We start from the raw sequence: 18,168 nt of genomic DNA, 5'->3' as shown, positions 1-18,168 counted from the left end.
GTGCATAGTAAAAGTTACTGCAGAGTTAATCGCCTGCTCACATCAGCATCTCTTCATTTTATTCTTGAGGCATGTTGTACTCCTTGTCAATGGTTAGCAATGTGTTTTTATTAAACAACTTAGAATATTGGAAGATGTTTAGAAGGATTTTAAACAGTTTTTGTGTGGATTATAGATTATTTCACAATTTTTGCAGATTTTTTATGACTTTTTTTAAAGAATTTAATTATAAATTTATCTGTCTGTTGGTGAATCATTAGTTTGAAATTTCTTAAGATCTCTTGACCTGTTTTAAGATTTGTAGTAAAGGCAGTGTGATTTTGCATAGGGTTTTTTTTTTCCAAAATTGATAGTTACAGTTTAAAAATAATCTTCTACTGAGGATGTCAGCAATAGAAAATAATTTCTACAGCAATATTCAGAAATGAAGTGCTAAATTTTTCAGGTTTACTAGCAGTCTGACTTTAATTGCAGTGATAATCACCTGAGACAGTTCTCTCTGTTTATCTACCTGTCAATTTATGTACCTTTTAAATATGGCTGAAGCAGGAATATTTCTGCTCTCTGTGCAACTAGTAAAAAGTGGTGTTTTTAAGCAGCTAGTGAGGTCTTGCATGTCTCACTTACGTGAGTGATCCTGTCAGTAAAATGAGGATGCAGTAATTCATCTGTTGTGGAAAACATTCTTGCTGCACGTGGATGACAAGCGTTATACAGGTACTCAGCATCGCGCATTACTACTGAGTGGAGTTTTCTGCCAACCAATATGTTTCATGAGGATTCACATACTCAAACGGTTGAGGTTTGCAGAGTCGGACCATGGAGACAGCAGTATTCAGGGCAAAAGTTCTAAATAATGAAGGTAAAAGCCAGTTTTGCAGTGTTTAGCAAAGCATTAAGGAAAACACAGTAGACATGAGAGTTTTGTCTCAGTAAGATCTGCTGGAGCAAGTCCCCCAAAGTGTTTTTAGGGCAGGCAACCTTGCCTGTATCTCAGTATCTTTTTAGTGTCGCTCTCTGTGATTACATGAGTAAAAGTTAGTGCTCTGCTCACAGCTGCCTGTGGTTCAATCAGCAAACGAGTCCAGTAAATCCTTAACATTTTTAAGTGATTCTTAAATTGTACCCTACAGCCAAATGGAAACAAACACCAATCTGAGACGTAAAAAATTCCGAATGGGCCTGAAGGCCATGAGAATGACCTCAAATGCGCAATAACCCATGGATGTTCAGTATTCTTGCCATTACTTCTTTCCCCAGTTAGTTATTTTGTGGCCTCTTATACCAGTAATTATCTGTAAGATTTTCATTAGGTTTTAAATAATACATGTTTCTCTCTCTCTCTCTTTTTTTTTTTTTAGTGTTATTATGCATTTGACACAAACACAGAACATGGAAAACTAGCAACGATACTAATTTATTACACAGTATTGAACTATAACTTGCTCTTTTGTGAAGTTAAGTTCAGAACATATAGGTGTTTAATATACGTATTTTTCTACCAAGAAAGTGATTTTACCTCCAGTATGAATGTGTGTTTCAACTCCCTCCCAGAAATTTAAAAAATTTGCACTGTTTTATAAGTGTTATAGACTGTGTTTACACTGGCTATATTCTTTAATGCGAAGTGTAATTAAAAAAAAAAAACAATTAAAACCTTGCATGAGAAGAGTTGCATATGTTTAAACGAAAAGCTGTACTTTTCATTATTTTCCTTTTCAACTTAAATCTGGTTAATTCACATAGAATGTTCAGTGAGATTTTAAACCTACTAGTTCTGTATTAAGCATGCAAACTCCAAAAAAAGAAAAAAAAAATCCATATTCTGGTTGGTCTGCTTCTTTTCTTTACAATGATTAAGTATGGGTAGCAGATTCATTTACCTGGTGACAATATTTCTCCTAGCGCAGTAGCCATTCAAAAGCAATCATGTTTGCACTGAGGTAACATGAAAAGAACAGTTTTTCACTCATTTTGCAAAATACATTGTGTAATATCTATGTATCGCTATATTTTAGTTATAGATGACAACTCACAGTCCGCTTGAAGATTTCAAAGTGTATATTGAGTACTGCGAGAATATATACGTAAACCCGAACTGGCTGTACCCCTCTGCTTTCGGTGTGGGGAAGGGGACGTGAGCCCGGGAGCTCTATCGCTCCCTTAATTTCACGTGACGAAGCTGCTGCGTGCTGGAAGCCTGGCGCGTCCTTCAGCAGCGTTTAAGGGTCTGGCACGCGAGTGCCGTGGGACTGGGAGCTCGAGCCCGGGGCAGCCGCGCCGAGCAGCTCCCTGCAGCCCTCCGCCCCGGCTCCCTGCCCGCGGCCGCGGGGCCGCGCTGGCAGACGCGGCCCAGCTCCTCCGTTCGAACTTCACGAGCTGAAGCGGGTGCGTCGCTTTCCTTCCCCTCGCGAGAGCGGCGTACCGATCGCGCTCGGCCTGCCGGCGCGGGCGCTGGGTGCCGCGGGGCCGGCGGTGCCCCGGGCTCGGCGGCGCGGTCTCGCCCCGGCGACGGGCGCTCCGGCAGCGAACGTCGCTGCTGTAGCTGCTGCCGGCGCCTTCTGATCTGGGTCGCGTCCGTTTTGAAGATGGATCATTGCAACGTTTGGAAACTATTCTCGCGTACTTATCCTTGTGCGCGATGTTTTACAGACGTTTCAGAAGACTATTTATAAAAATGAGCTAGAAATTGGAAGCCTATTCAGTCTCTGCAGATACTATTTTCCTAAGGAAAATTTTCAGACAGAAAACAGTGTAGTTTTGAATGAAGTAACAAGGCAGAGTGAGTATTAGCAGTTTCGGGGGGACTGTGTGCTGGACCAGTGCTTCAGTAATTAGTATTCCTGTCTCTAGATGCTGAATGAGAAAGCTGTATAAAGATACTGCTGTCCTCTGTCTGCAGGTCTGCTCCAAAACCCGTTCAAGCCAACAGAAAGAGCTCCATCAAATTCAGCATACCTTGGATTAGGTCCTAAAATTCTAGGTTTATTGTGAACAGAGGAATAAAAAAGACAGAGAGAAAGAAGCCAAGAGACTAATAACCATTTGCTTATTTAATCTGCCTAAAATGAAACTTATTTTTGTTTCTGTTTGGTGCGGATGTGCTGCAGGACTATTCAGCCTTGGGAAAGGAATTTAGTGCATTTCTTTGTTATAAACAAGATAAGGACTTGGGAATAAATAAGATACTTTTAGGAAAAAAACCTTGTGATTTTTAAGGGCTTCTGCTCTGCTCTCAGTAGCTTCTTCTGATTCAAGAAGCTCTCTCTGTTCAACCAAATGCTTAAGCACGCACTTAAATTCTCCTTAATTCAGTGAGAAATGCTTTACTGAGTAGGGGCCTGAAAGAGTGATTTGAAGACCAGTGCCGGAAATCATGGCATTTAACTGCTTTTAGAGTTGTGCCCTTACGGAGAGCCTCATAGCAGCTTTTCCGATGTCAGTCTTTGAGCAGATCCAAGTCTTAGGGCAGAGCAGCTGTCACACGTCTCTCAGTCCCGGCTGCAAGAGGGAAAGTCGTTAACGCTTGGCAGCCGGGCAGCGACGTCCCCCAGCGCTGGCGGGAGCCGCAGAACGATGGCTTTTCGTGTGTGTCCCGCTGGGACAACTGGGAGCTTAAGACACAGGCGGCAGCAGTGGGACGGCTTGGCTGGAAGTACAACCTGCAGGAACCCACCACCTCCAACCAGCGTTTTGTGCATCTTCTCGCCCTGGGCGGATCCCATGGAGGCTGCAGAGTTGTTGCAAGTTTAAAGAGTACATGCAGAGTGCAGAGAAGGGAAAGGAAGAAGAGAGCAGCCAGAGTCCAAGGGTTTTCCAGACGAAAATGACGATTCAGTATAGCACAATGACACTTGCATGGATGCATTACTTTTGTCCACTTCTCAATGGACATTGGGCGAAGTTCCCCAGAAAATACCATTCCTTGCCAGCTATCTCACTCTAGAGCTCTTGTTCTGATCCTTTTAAAATTAAATTTCAGTTTGCTGTTGGATGGGAAATTTTCTGGGTTTTCTCCCACAGAAAAGTGCTTTTCCTTTGTGTGTGTGCCTGTGGAAATTCCCCACCAAGTAGCAGCTCGTGCTTCCTGCTGCTCCTGTGCATTTGAAAGTCGCCCATAATGCCACTAGCATTACTCCATCATCTCTGGTGAGTCAGGCAAGGTGAGTGGCTTTTCCACAACGCTGATCCCATCGCTACTGTGTGTCTTCTACCTCCTGGTCCTGGCGATTTGGAGGACATCTCAGCCTCACTGCTGCCCCGTTTGGTTGCTGCCCGCCTACTGCCGTGGGGCTCAGCACTCTCCAAATACTTCCTTTTTGGCCCCAGTTAGAACAGCATGTATTTAAAAATATGGGGCTTTGGAATACTTCATTACAGGAGGAAAATAAAATCAGAAAATGGAAAAGTAATGAAATGCCATGTTCTTGCAAGCAGAAAGAACATGGTGATTTACATTTTCTTGTTGCTGAAATGTACTTTGCTTTCCTAAAGAAATGACAGTGTTTGTGATAGTGAAGGAAGGACAGCTTTGCAGGGCTTGCCCAAGAAGATGTTGGATCATTCCAGTGCCACCAAAGAAATTCAGAACAGAGCTTAATAAGGAGACTCCAAGGAAGTATAAAACTACATCTACAAACAAAGGAAATGTAAAGTAAAAGTTACGAAGCTTTGCCAGGATATTTGTCATGTGCATACAAAGCAGCAGCGCTGCCAGTAGAAGCAGAACATGACCTGCCAGCGTTTTCACTTCATTGCAGTATCTCTATACAGCTACAGACCAAGGAGGAAAACAAATAAATAATAGAAAAACAGTTTGTCAAACTGAGCCAGGTTCTCATGGTAGGTATTCCACAAATGACTCCTCTGATTCATTCTGATGGTGTACAATTGGCTTTGCAATATTTTAAGAGTTTCTCTCCAGGACAAACACAAACACAAAGCAATGTATTTTGTACTAGACGAGTGGTGTAGGTTTCTTTAAGTCGGTATTTTCCTTGTACCCACCAGTGGGTGGTGAGCGTTTTGCTGGTTGGAAGTTTCCCCTCTGGGTATGCGAAGTGAGGTGTGTACCAGGACGTGGCTGAAGTGTGAGCACCAGCCACTACTGGTGCCCCCCTTGGAGTGGTGGGACTGAGGTTGGAGGGAATGGTGGAATCCCACAGGGCATCCAACATGCTCATGCATGGCACTGTGGGCTCCAGCGTCCAGCCCAGTGGTGGCCAGAGAGCATAGCAAGGCCTGTGCTCAGGCTGCACCGAGTGATTTGCAAAGTATCTTGTGCCCTCTTTTGTTGGAGAAATATAGGCAAGCCAAGGTAGAAATGAAAATTGTCACAAGGAGAATGGTGCTTCTCATTCCTACATAAATCCAAATTATTTTGGATTCAGAGCACGGCCTTGGGATTTATGCTGTGGAGAAGAGTGTCGGTGATTCTCATGCAGGGAATGCAAGGGGCTTTACTTTTACTACCAAGGCATATTTTCATGAGAAATCCAGACCCTGGTGCAGCCTAGACTTAATGTAAATTAGCCTCTTTTGAGAAGACTCAAGAAGAGGTGTAATGAGATGTGAAGAAGCTTTTAAAGTACTGTTTATTCTAACCAGCGTGTATATGTGGCTTAAAGGTAACTTCTGCCAGCACCCAAAAGGGAGCATTTAATACATAATCCCCAAATAACATTAAAGAGAGAGAGAGAGTCTATATTCCGCTTAGACTGTGCACAGAGAATTAACATCTATTCCACAAATAATAGCAACCTTTAAAATCCTTAATAGTCCTTTGATTAAAGGATATCAAAGGTTTTGTGATCATGAAACAATTAATCTAACACCTCACTGGGCTGGGGAAATGTTTTCCTCCTGCCTTTCGCAAGTAGAAAACAAGGTTAGGATCCATTTTGTCCGAGATCCTGCCAAAACTCCCAAGGCGGAGCAGGGCCGTCGCCCTGCTCTCCCAGGCAGTGGGTAGTCTTCCCGCTCGGAGGAAACCTCGGGACAATTTGCACAAAACAGAGTGTTTGGGCTTGTGGTTGGCAGCCGCGAGTCATGAGAAACCGGGTGCAGAGATCCTCGATAAACCTACGCTTCGGTTAAGCGATAAATAGCTAAAGACAGAGCAACCCCGGGTGGCCCTGCCGCTGCTCGGGGGACGCGGACGGCGCTCGAGAGCGAATCCTGACGCTTCCGTTTGGGATCAGCAGCTCGCTGCAGAGATGGGGAAACGCAGGAGCTTATCGTTGGCCACGAAGTGACCTTGGGAGGAGAGGACACAGCCGGGCAAGGAGATGAGGCGATAGGAAATCTGTGTGCCGTAACAAATTACTGGCAAAAGGAGACAGCGGGGGGAAAACATTAGACTGCAGGACAATTTAAACCTAACAACTGTCCTGAACCCATATCAGAGCTCTGGCTCTTAAACTACCAAACTCCAGGAAGAGCTGAACAAAGTTCAAACTTCAGTGCTAACCCCACCAGCATGATGACCGCAGCGAGCATCTGTGCTGGGAAAGCTTCCACCCGCGGCTGCGACGCCTTCAGTTACCCTTCTGAAGGGTCTCTCGTTGCAAAACGCCCAGCTCCAGGTGCGCCTGAGGGCACAGGGAATTCGGAGCTGCCCGGTGGTGAACCTGGCGGCCCGGCTAAACCACAGATTGGGAGGGGACGCTGATGGAAACAACATCTGTATTAATACAGCAATTAGTTTTTCAATCCCTTTTGTCAACTGGAAACTGTATGTTGTAAACTCATCATCTCACCTGTCTTTGAAACACCGAAGGCCCTGGAGAGGGCATAGGCTCAGCGCTGCCTTTAGCAGAGGGCGTTTTGCTGGCGGTACGCCGGCGCGGCGCGCGGCAGGCAGCCGAGCGCGGTGCCGCGGCTCCCGCAGCCCGCAAGACAGCGGCAGCCCGCACCAAGGGCTTTTCTTGCAAAATACAGCAAATGTAACCTCTGAGCTGCTAATCATTTTTCTTTTTTGGCAGCCAAACAAATGTTACGAAAGAATAATTCTCGACATCCATCGTACCCAGAGGGTTGACAAACGTGTAAGAGGAGCTCCAGATAGAGAGCTGGCAGCCCGGGCTGCTCGTTCAGCATGTGAAGAGCTCTACAGAGACCTGAAGGATGATGGCACTTGTCTTTTTTTTCTTCTTTCTTTTTCTTTTTCTTTTTTTTTTCTTTTTCTTTTTCTTTTTTTTTCTTTTTTTCTTTTTTTTTTTTTTTTTTTTTTTGAGAAATAAGGTCACAGGAATTGTCAGAGGAGCATGTGGAGTGATTATAGCAAAAGCACAGAAGCTCCTCAGAGAAACTTCTCCATTTTAGAAGCCAGATTCTTGTTGTTTTACAGGAAGACAGTAAAGTACAAATCAGTAGGACGAGGAAGGAAGAGCCTAAGAGAACACGCGTGATTTGTGCAGGGCTTTGACGGGAGAGGGGGCAGAAAGGAGAGGGACGAGGTGGCTGGCCGCAGCACGTCCGCGGGGTGCTAACGGGTGCGTGGGGATGCCCGCGCGGGTGCGAGTGCCGTCGCTTCCCCGGCAGGGGAAGAGCCGCGCTGATCGGACAGCTACTGTGTCCAAAGGCTAAATATTACCAGGCACCTACTGAGGACCATTTAAAGTTGTAGCAAGTTATTATTTAGCTTCTTAAATAGCGCTTAAAAAATGGCAACGTGTCTGTGCCGCTGTGCCCGGCCCCGGGAGCCGAAGCCCCCCGCTGACCGCCGGCGCCTTGGCCAGCTCTCCATTTTGGGCATCTCCAAGGCAAATCTCCAGTTTGCCTTGCGCTTGGGCTGCCGTCACTGAGCCGTAAGGCACCGTTCACGGGGACGACGTGGTTTTGCTGTTGACGCCAGGTTGAGCTCGTATCTTTGCTGCACTGGACAGCCCGCTGGGGAAGGGAAGGGCCGCGTGCGGAAGGGACAGCCTGCAACGCAGCGCAGCGCTGGCGCAGCGGAGCTCGCTGCAGGAACCACGTATTACGGTACTTGGTGGATCCAGGAGCTTAAGCCCATCTAAGCACCCCAAGCAACCAGGTGAAGGCTCTAATGACCCCAGAGCTGAGAGGCTAGCAAGCAGCCTGGGAAGTTTGCCTGTGGAGGAACGTTATTAAGCACATGTGCGAGCAGTGAGCCTCTGACGATGGGCTTTGCCAGCATACAGCAACATTTCTTCACCATTACTCGCTTCCCTGCAGGCCATGGAGGAAGTGACTAATTCCAGAGCAGGCAGTCAAGGGCCTGGTGAAAGATTTCAGGTATGTGGGGGAAGGTAAAAATGCTCTGGTGCCACATGTAGTCTTGGGGATGTTAGTCAGGCGTAATGTGACAGCACTTCGCCCAAGATACGCTTCCCCACAAAAAAAATCATAGCCTGCTGAATTGGAGGGGGAAAGGCAGTGCACTTGGATGGTAAAATAAAGGTCTCCAACTGAGATATCTCTTTAGGGAGATGAATGATAATTTGCCAGAACAGAGAACAGCTGAAATTAATAATGATTCTCTGCTGTGAATTTACCACTGTGAAGACAGAGTCAGGTCAACGTAGTCGCTAGGGCTCAGTACCTGCTTCCTCTAAGTAAGAATTTATCCCATTAATCTGGGAGGCTTAAAAGGAAGATTGTAATAAGACTGAGCATTTGGTTTCAGTTGATCCAACAGCTTCTGCTGAGGACAAAAATTACCCATGAGGTACAGGGTGCGCATTTTTGTAACTATGCTAGTTAACGTGATGTGGTTTCAGAGACCTTGTGATTCCCTGTAACATTGAGGGGAGTCACCGGTCACGTTTTCAGTTTACCATCTGAAGTAGAAATTTAGCAAGACCCTCCCACCCCAATTTTACATGGGTAAGACATTAAACATTTCACCAAATTTTAAAGTGAGCTGAAATCCTGCTGCCAGATCTAGCTGTACTGCAAAAGACCATGAAGGGTGCAGAGCAACATTGCCCAGAAGGCCAGGAGACTCCTTCTTGACCCCATAGCAATCGGGTTACAACTTGACTGAAGTTCAGTTATCTTTCCCATAGCATGCCTTTGGCGACAGCCCTCAATACCTCCCCAGAGCCTGGTTACCCCAGGGCCTGGCCTCCTGGTTGCTTTTCCTTATCGCCTCTGGTTTCATATCTACTAAGTTAGTGAGACAAAACTGCAGAAAATGCTCTCAAAAGATTAAAAAGAAAAATGCAATAGAAATGCTATCCAAGTAAGGCTCATCTCTGGAAGCCGCCTTATTCTCAGTTCTTGGACTTGAGAAAATAATAGCCATGAAAGGACTAGCAGGCCCTTCCAAACTAGATGAAGAATAACGATAGAAAGAGACACAGCAAAGACAAACGAATAGGGTAAGTGATGATCCTCCCAGCAGTTGTCACCTGGAAATTAGGACGGGATAGCAGGCCTTTTAGTGGCAGCATTAATGGAAAAGTAAAAGTGGTCACAAAGGGATTAAATATGACTGAAAAAGCACAGCTGACATCAGTACGGGAGATTCATCAAAATAAGCCAAAAAGAGAAAAGGGGATGTGTATTCGAAACAGACTTTTGCTACATGGCTCACACAAACGTCAAGGGAAAACACAAACCCATACACCCGCACAAAAGTAAGGCAAATTATTATCTGGCTGAGCAGAAAGACATGTCTGGACATGCGAGAAAAAACCAATCAATCTCTGTGGGGTAACCTAAGTCCAAGAAAAGAAAAAAATGTTCAAGCACTGCAGAGTTAACCAAACAGTTTTTATGGTCTTTTTCTTTATTTGCTCAGAAAAAACACAACCCTAGGAAAAAACTGAAGTGTTATTGCAGCTCCAAAGCCAGCAGTGGCCAGAGTGCGCTGCTCCGAGAAGGTGAGTGCGCGAGGCTGGCCAGAAACGCGATACCCATGCCCTCGCGCCGCACCGCGGGCTGCAAACCGCCGGCGGCAGCGCGTGATGGAGGGACGGAGCGGGAGCGGGAGCGGGCAGTGGGGAGGCCGCCCGGGAGGGCCATCCTCTGCCTCGGGGCTGGGGGTAACGCCACGAAACCAAGGGAGCGGGGAGCGCTGGAGGAAGCGCGGTGGGCCACGGCTCACGCCGCGGCAGCCGCGTACGGCGCTAGCTGCAGGCCTGCGGCTGAAGCCTGGAGACACCTTCCTTGCCCCCTGCAAGGAAGGGCCCGTGACAACCAGGAGGAGAACCTTCTACTAGAAGGTCCACCGAGGACGAGACCCAACGGTGTGAAGGAGTTGGCAACCTCGGCAGGCGAGCCCGATGCGGGGGGCACGGCCCGGGGGCTGTGAAGGCAGAGGGGACCGGCCACGGCGTTTTCTGGGGCTGGCAGGCAGAGCGGTGAGCTCTGCGCAACGTGGCCCTGCTGTTGTTGCAGCAGCAGCAGCAGAGACGCCGACCTGGCAGCCTCGCCACGGCCGAAGCGCTCCCAGAGGAGGGGAGCAAGCCCGCCCGTCCTCTGACGCTAATGGGAATGCTCCTTTTCTGCACGAGCACGTGACTGACCTCAAGTAAGCAGTCAAGCTGCATTTTTGTGGCTACAAAATGATGCAGACTTTCCTGACGAAAGCAGCTTGGGCAGCTGGTGGGGTTTTTAATCACAGGGAAGATTCTGTGGTCGCTGAATGTTAATCCACAACTGTTTACAGACTCGTACCGTTATCGCAGGCATGTTAATTCTCCTGCGCAGGAGCTTAAAGCCGTGTCTCGTAACGCAGTGTTACGATGTATACTTATTAATTACCAAACAGGAGCGGCCCAGGAAAGTGACGGTTACAGCATTTGGGGGATATGCAATAACTTTCTTTTTCGTATATATTACATAAGGTGATGTGAGAAATGTCCTGCAGGAAACTGAGGGGCCTGGTGACGTGCAGAAAATTTTATGATGTGTTTTTCTAGCTTTCGAGACATTACTGATTTGTTTATTTGAAAGAAAAAATTACCACTGCTTTAAAGACTGGGTGGTAAGCTTTCATATTCAAGTATCAGGTGAATGCATTAACACTTTCCAGCTTTTAAAGTTAACCGATGAAGAGGAAGAAGACAAGAAGGGCCGGCAGGCGCCGGGACGGGACTCGAGGGGTGCGTGCTGCACGCCCGGCGGCGCTGCCGCCTGTGCCGCGACCCTGGGCCCGTCGATCGCGTCTGCCCGGCCCGCCGCCGCCTCCGTGCGAGAGAGGACGATAACCGGCCTGTTTTCCTCTCGCTCTCCGTGCGTGAGCGCGTGGGCCAAAGCCCGTCTACTACCTTATAACCCAGAACGCGGGCTTTTGGAAAGAGAAGGATTACGGGTGAAGCCGGCTTTTTCCAAGCCTGCAAGAAGCTGCTCACGGCAGCGAGGCCGTCGGAGTGGTGCGCCCCGCATCCGGTTTGCGGAAGACCCCGGACTTCCCGGATGTGCGTGGGATTGCTCGCCGCGTGGCCTCATGAAATACTCGGCTAGATGGAATCGGCTTTTGCTCTTTAGAGCAGTGTAAGCATGCAAACTGCTCAAAGAAGGTATGAGGGCTCGAGGAGTTACGGATACTTAACTGGCTTATGGAGCTAAACTCCTTAAAGTACTTAAGCCTCTATTAAAAGAGAAGCAGGTTTAAATCCCCAGTTCTCCCTGCTGGAAGTCTAAGCCCAAATATGCTCCGGGGTGCCCATTCGGGGCTCTGCCGAGGCTCAGGCACTGGGAAGCAGCCCGGCAGCCTCGGGAAGGGAGCGATTTCCTGGGGGGTGCCGAAGCGCAGCGCTGCGTGTGGTCGGGACGGCTCGTTCGCCGGTCGTTTTGGACTGCAGCAGTCCCCGAGGGGCTGCTGGAAGCAGCAGGAACTGAGGCCTGAGCATCTCTTTCACTTGCCCTAGGAGGTGGAAAGCAAGAGACCCACAAGAAATGGAAACCAACTGGTCTGTCCAAGTGTGGTGCCTTTATTTCTACTTTGCTTTTTTTATCTAGTTTCTGCTTCAGCTGCTGGTTCTCATTATATCTCTTGTGATTCAAGTACCTGCTATTTTCTCCTTAGGAGAAAATACATAGTCACCTCTGTTATTAATAAAGTAAGGGCTTTAGTTCTTCAAGGTGCGTGCAGTAAGACATTTTGACCTTAAGTTGTTAGATTTTGTGCCACTTCCTTGCGCTGAATCCTAATTCTCAGCGTGTTTTTAATAATCTGCCGAGCAGAAATGGAGCTGGCGTTCCAGCGTCCGTCTCACAAAGCCATGGGCGAGGTGCAGCCCCTTCCCTCACCTCTGCAGCCGTGCCGTGCCGTGCCATGCCATGCCGTGCCGTGCTTACAGTGCTGGCGCGGGAAGGGGGGTCCCCGCCACGGGGTGCATGTAGCCTGGCATGCACCGGTGTTAGGGCCAATGTTGTTTAAAGGCTTGGGGTACCTGGGCCGGCCGTGCTGTACAGGACGGCCCCGCGCCGTGGGTTATCGCGCTGCCTCTTTGCGCAGGCGAGGCAGCAGTTTGTTTCCAGGTTATCAACAGAAACGTTGAATACGCCCTGTCTCGGACCGCTGCCACGAACGCGTTCCCTACCCACAAAACTTCCATGACTAAACATCTGTGAATGACTGGCAGATGCACAGTGACTTCCAGTTCCTCCTAGGCCACTGGACAACTTTGATTTATTTTTTAAGCTATTTGCAGTCTTAGCTGACAGCTGCGCCGTGCAGCAGCAGTATCAAGGCAACTGCAGAGCCCCGCTGCTGTGGGGCTGGGGGCGCAGGGGAATCATAGATCGTAGAGTCGGTAAGGTTGGAAGGGACCTCTGGAGATCACCTAGTCCAGCCCTCGAACGAGTGGCCCGTACGGGGATCGAACCCCTGACCGTGGCATTTTCAGCACCGTGCCCTAACCAGCTGAGGGAAGCGCCGACAGCCCTTTGAGAGGGCCCCGCTAGCGACCAGCGGACGGAGCACGGCGGTGCAGACGCAGCCGAGACTTGGCTGGAAGCGATACGCTGCTATTAATATAAGAAGACAGAGAACATTTAGATAAGACTGGCACGGACGTTCAGGAAAAGGCATGGACGTAGTCATGGGTCACTGCTGGAAGAGGATGCTATTGCTCGAGGCTCAGACGAGATTCCCTTGGAGTCTCCCATCCAGCAATTCAAAAAAAACCCTCAAAAACAGCAATAAAAAAACAACAATACCCCCCCCCAAAAAAAAAACACTTCAAAAAGCAGTAGGCAACCTCCCAAAGACAGAGCAACAATTCCCTGGAGGACAAGAGGAGGATTTAAAAGGCTCAGGCACTGCACTAGGGCATCCAAGTGTGTTTGAAATGTTCAAAGCTGATGAAGTACTGAGACAAAAAATAACTTGGAACTGAACAGAAATTGGAGTGAGAATAGAGGAAACTTTCCTGAAGACGCTTAATAGGTCACAGAGGCCAGTTTTTGTTCCAAAGGGCTGGATGAGGGCTCGTAAACTGCAGTTCCTCTTTTACATATTTTTCCCCTAAGAAAAGGAGAAGTAACAGTCTTGGGAACTGTAGATATGTAAGTGGGACTTGAGTAATGAGGTAGACTATGTTTGTGGCTAAAGGCAAGCTTAAAATTGTATAATTTGTGAGGCACAGGTTAGGCTTGCAATAGGACTGAGAAAATCTCTTTAATTTACAGAGAACTGGCATAGGACATTAAAAAAAAACAGGACAAAGCTTTTTTTTTTTTTAAGTACATCAGAAGTCATCCCTGCATTGGAATTTGCCTTTTTGGAGGGGGTGAGAAAGGTGAGGGGCCAGGCACAAACCCAAGGCCCTGTGTCTATTTCTTTTCAAAACAAAAATGGCATTTATCTCACATTTCCCCCAAACCACAGATGATTCAGATAGAAGTTCCTTCTTAGCTAACCATCAAACTTCAGTGGTTTGGATAAAAAGGAACTCTGATCTGAGTCATCCAAGGGTAGCATTTGGCTGGCAAAACCATGCCTACAAGTTTTTTTTAAAGTCAAAAACCTCTGTCTGTCAGAAAAGATACCACAACTTGTCTGGAATTCACAAAAGAAATTGGTTGTGTGCCACATCATGTTTTGACCGATAAATTTAATGTGGTAGCAATGAAACTGTGCTCTGTCAGATTTCTTTGTATTTGGATTTTATTACTAAGAAATCTGCCTGTGAAGAGGCAGCAGCTATTTTTTCCCAGAATCGCATCTGGTTCAGAGAGTAGACAGATGTTGGGCTGAAATTCATTATGGTATTCATAAAATCTTTTGAGATCTGATGACCTAGTAACATATAGCTACTGTTCCTTGCAACTCATTTTAAACGGTTGCTACTTTGAATGAATCCCTACAGAAATAACTTTGCTAGTTGTCCTAGAGGAGGGAAGTGAAAAACCTCTAGATAGGCACATACCTACATTAACAGTAATATACTGTAATATAAACAGTAATATAAAATTTGAGTTCAATTTATTTCAATAAATCATCTTCTTCTTTTGCAAAATTTGCAGGCCAGGTCTTTATGCAGGTCTTGTCACAGTGTGCAGATACCATGTTGGTATTCGGACACTAGGCATGTACTCAGAGCGCAACGCCCACTGGAACAGGAAAGAAAAGAAAATCAAAGGAGGAAAAATTTTAATGGGAGAAAGCGTAGTGGAAACAGCTTTCACACAAGGAAACAGTTACTTGTGTGATTCCTGTGTTACTGCAGAAAATCACAACCAGTTATTTGGACTGAGAGTCCAAAAGACAGAAATGCAAATTAGCTTTAGTCCAGAAAGAGAAAATAAGACTCTTCTCGCTGGAAAGATTTGCTCGGCTGTTGCTGGGATAGCAGGGAAGTGTACCGGGCTTGAAGGAAACAGGAAACTTCCAGCGGCGGAGTGTTACTTGAGAAACGGTGAATTGCTGCGCTGAAACAATACTGCCAAGTCCTGGGTCACGCAGTAGAGGAGAGGTTATCGGTCCGGCAGGGAAGGGGGTTCTCGTGCTGTTTATGCGCTGGGGGACACATCGCTCAGGCACGCCTGCTGCTACGCAATTGAAAAGAAAATGAATTTCTGCAGAATCCCACTGAGTGGTGGTCTGAGCAGTGCAAGTTTTGTGGGAGACCTGTATTTTAAATTCTGCCCTGGGAAATGAGCTGGACATCCTGGCTGTGATTACAGTAGCAAGAGGCACTTTTTCCAACTTGCCTGTCCATTCAGGAGTCGTTTGGAAAGGAAGCTGTTTGGTCTCATTTTGGATATCCTGTGAAACTAAACTATCACGGCTGCCAGGAACTGGAAAAAAATTATTTATTTAATTTTTTAAGAGCTGAAAACTACTGTATGTGCTACCGAGGACTGTATGGGAAATGACTGCTTTGTTTTGTTTGTCTGGATTCCTGGTATTCCCGGTCTACTAAGGGCAGTAACCCTGTCTCTCAACACCAACACCAGCAAGCTCGGAAAAGTGTAAATCTGAAGACAGATTCAGGTTTAAGTATTGCATTCTGGCCCAATCCTAATATGTTTGGAACAAAGTTTAACTGTGGAATTTTCTTTAGTTCAAATAGAAGAAAGCATGAGAAATATTCAGTGCCTGATCCAAAAACCCACTGAAAACAAAGACATCCTCCTGATCTCAAAGAGCTGCCGGGATGATCGTAGAAACACTGAAGTATAAAGTGGATGGAGTTTTGGAGGAATTTGTCTGTTTGCTTTAAAGTCTTTTAACTAAATGTGGATTCAATGTGTAACTAAAAGATACAGGGTGTCTGTGGCCTGAAACCTAAATTTCCCCCCGCCTTGCAATCCAAAGATTTTTTGCAGCAGCAGCAACTGAGATAAATTGTACCAGTATTTTCAAAGATGTGACCTGATGAAACTATTCTCAGCTTTTCTGTGTTCGTCAGGCAGTATGTATGTTGTGTGAATACCGCCACTCAGCCTGCACAAAGCTAGCATGAAGACGGTCCCAGGCTCTGTGCAATCCTATGCGGTTTTGGCAGTGTGTAATCCTGTTCCTGACAGCCTACCGAAGTCACTCGTGGCAAGAAACCATACTATAATTAGGAAGGGAAAGGGAAAACTTTAAAGTTAGTGGCAGGCCTACTTAATCAAGATTTTCAGCAGCAGAGATTTTGTACCCCAGGACTCATAAAAAAAAAAAAACGTTAGTGACAATAAATCACTTCCAGAATGACACTGTAAAGAGAAATGATTCAAGCAGCGGCCAAGAAACCTTGTTGATGGATGGGTGTTAGGCTTAATATGATGCTGGCTGTTGCCACCCACTGACTCTCCTGTAATCAGCAGGTAACAGATACTTGGTGTTGGTGCAACCAAATGAGGACAAAGTGGTTGCTGAAGCGTTAGGTAGGCAGGAAGACTGGCCTTCCCTGCTGAGCAATCCAAATAGAGCTTATGGGACTCCTGGGAGGTGTGGAGGGGGTGAAATCCGTAATTACCAGGAGATTTGATGTGCTTTGGTGTCACTTCATTGCTTTTTAGCTCAGGGTTGTGTCTAAAGAAATATGGAAGAGAGATCTAAAATCTTCAGTTCATATAAAAACCAGACATCATGGGGGATTTTACGAAAGACTCTTACTCTGGAAGCAAGACGTTGGTGTCTGAGTCCTAGACTCTGCATCAGCCCTGGTGCAGACACCTCTTACGTTGGCAGAACACAATTTTCTTACAGAAGGTCAGAAACCTTCCAGCAAAATAAAGCTCTCGGGGAACGTTTCAGTGCCAGGGAAAGCGGGTATGTACAGGGATTCTGTTTTCCTCTGGCACAAGCGCTCGGGATCATGGCAGAGAGCACGGTTCAGGGCCCCGGGGGAGGCAGGCATGCCGGGGTTGGGCCCTGGCACTGGGCCACAAAGCCGAGAGCCAGGAAGCCAAGAAGCTCAGAGCAGGATTTGCCTCCTCGCTCTATAGCAGGGAGCATAGCTTGTGCTTCAGGGCTCCCTGATGTAGAGCTGGAATTTGGATCCTGAACGTGCTGGGAAGGACTTGGAGGGAGGCTGGCTCTGGAGCTGCCAACGTGGCATGAACTGCGGAGCCTTGCTGTTCCCGCAGTCATGGAAGGGCCAGGAACATCCATTTCCCGGAGCAGCATCAGGGGTACAATTTCATGGAGAAGATGCTGTGTGCATGAGTGTTTTCTGAATGATAATTTCTCTGAACTTCTCTGAAGTTCAGAGAACCGAGAAATGTTGCAAAGAGTCAGTTTGCCTAATTCAGACTGAAACCAAATTTTAAGAAGCTGATTATTTCTTGCAAACAGGAAATCCTGTACTGTTGTGGGTTATCTTTTTTTTTAATTATTTTTCTGCCAGCTTCACATTTGTTCACACCTGTAGCCAAGATCCCAGCGTAAACAAGGCTAAAAGAAGCAAGCCAGCGTGTCAATTCAAGCCTCAGCTTTAAACACTCTCTTCCTTTACCACGTGTCACATCTGGCAGCAGCAATTAGTAGTAGTAGTAGCGTTATGATGGGCCCAAATCTGAATTCAGTGGGAGTTTCTGCGGCGAGAAGAGTTCAGGATTAGCCCCACACTTCTTGGGCACAATGGCATTTCCTTTGGCGAAACAAGGGAAGCTCTTCCCCCTGCACGCGTGCACTTCCCTTCCAACGCAAAACATCCTCTGCCTCTCTGTGGAGAGAGGGTTGGAAGGTTTTTATGTTCAGGTCTGTGGTCGCTGGATTTGGCTGCGCTGGACCTGCCCTGGAGCTGCTGGAGAGGAAAGCCGCAGTAACAGCATGCAGTTATCTGTTGCGTTTGTTGCATTTTCTGATTGGACTTGTGTTAAGGGACGCTTTTCACTTGTTACTAAGATGAATGTGGTTTTTCAGTGTCTTAAATGGCAGCTTGAGCTGAAACACTGAACTTCCCGACTCCCGGGGGTTACTCCGGCGCCCAGACCAGCAAGGTGCGCTGGACAGGCCGCGGGGTGGTGACAAAACACGGGGCTGCTGCACCCAGTTCCGCTCTGCACAGCAGCTACGGGCAAGTGGCATTCTCGCCCCGAGCGGGTCTGCTGCAATATTAGTGGCAAAAGCAGCTGCTGCTTCTGTTTGCCCGGCAAGGCCGCTGCAGGGAAGGGGTGCACCGCCTTCCGCGGCGGCAGCAGCGAGGAGCCGCTCGGCCCGCCAAGGTGCCCCTGCGACTGGCGCGTGCGTCTGTCCGCAGAAACTTCAGCAGCAGCAGGGTTTGATGGACAGAAGACGACAAAAAGCAGTGATAG

Source organism: Rhea pennata, chromosome 11 (genome assembly GCF_028389875.1).
Source record: "Rhea pennata isolate bPtePen1 chromosome 11, bPtePen1.pri, whole genome shotgun sequence".
Classification (NCBI taxonomy): Eukaryota; Metazoa; Chordata; class Aves; order Rheiformes; family Rheidae; genus Rhea; species Rhea pennata.
Note: the sequence above shows the minus strand (reverse complement) of the source record.